Source organism: Pteropus alecto, unplaced genomic scaffold (genome assembly GCF_000325575.1).
Source record: "Pteropus alecto unplaced genomic scaffold, ASM32557v1 scaffold104, whole genome shotgun sequence".
Classification (NCBI taxonomy): Eukaryota; Metazoa; Chordata; class Mammalia; order Chiroptera; family Pteropodidae; genus Pteropus; species Pteropus alecto.
Genome location: NW_006436664.1, coordinates 2,511,451 through 2,512,783, shown reverse-complemented (window position 1 = coordinate 2,512,783; position 1,333 = coordinate 2,511,451).

The following is a 1,333-nucleotide window of genomic DNA, read 5'->3' as shown; positions in this document are numbered from 1 at the left end:
GGCACTGACAAGAACAACAACATCAATGACAAGGAAGAAGGGGGCGGAACCGTCGTGGGTCTCGGCGGAACCAAGTGCAGCACGAGTTGCGGATAGGGGGAAAGGCCTCTGCTGGGGCGGCCTCCAGATAGCCAGCCTCTGGCCTCTCAAACTCTACTCACGCGCATCCGAGGCCTGCCCAGTAAGTAGCTTCAAAACCGTCGCCTGTACTGTTTTAAGGACCCGGAAGCGGCAGGATTTATTGTAAGAAAACGACGGCCCTCCCCGCGTCTGGAGGCGGAGGCAGAGCAGTGGTAGGAGCTCAGTTTGACGTCGCTGGTGGTGGGAGGAGTCCGGCGCGGATGGGAGCGACTTCCGGAAGCGGGAAGCGCCCGGTTGCCGGTCGGGAAAGGGAGGGGACCCCTGACGCAAGCAGGCCGGCCTGGCGGGGCGGGAAGCCCCGGTGGTGCTCGCTCTGGGCGCCCCCTTGCGTTTCACAGCGGCTGCTGAGTCCAGTCAATTGTGTAAGTCGGTTGGTTAACTTATGCGTTCAGGCGGTAGAAGTCGCGGAACTCCGGTTAGTGCTAGGGGTCGTGACGCTTCTCTTTGTTCGTTTCTCAGTTGTTGGGTCGAAGACTCAGCCAGAGTACCAGCATTCAGGGACTTTCTGAGCCGTCCCACCTATGTCCAGAGTTTCTGAGAGAGAGCCACTAAGGAGAGGAGCGGGCGCCCTCGAGTGCGAACCTGGGTGGGCTGTTGGGAGAGAAGCGCGGGGAAGCCAAGTCACCCGTCGCAGGGCGCAAGCGGATCTTCCCCGCGGGTCAGACGAGGCAAATAGACCTCCACGCGCGCATGGTGTGTGTGGGGGAGGAGAGGGGACAGCGCCACCCTTTGGATTTAGAGGGAGAGGGAAAAAAGGCAAATGAGTTGATGATCAGCCTCTTCTCCAGGGTTTGAAGGAGGCTCTCAGTTCCCCGTTCTGAGATTTCTACGCCCTAGTTGAAATGAAGCTGGTGGTTATGGTAATAAAGGTTTTCTTTAGCTTGAGAGAGGGAAGTAGTTAACTGGTTGTAAGGGGCGGTGAAGTCAGAAAGGAATATGATTTTATGTAATAATAGAGAATTGCTTTAGTGAGGCTGCCGCTTCAAAGCCTTAACTGTGATCTTGGAACAGCCTTGTACTCTTGTAAACACCAAGAAGCTGTTCTACTAGATATTTTTGGTTCTTTGGGGCAAAACTGTCTGTTCATGCTGCTTTGATGCTTTTTGGTGCCTTAAGCGTACTACCGTGGCCAATAAAATTGTGTTGTTACCTCAGTTCTCTTCAGCTCAGTACCTGTTAAAAAAACTATCAT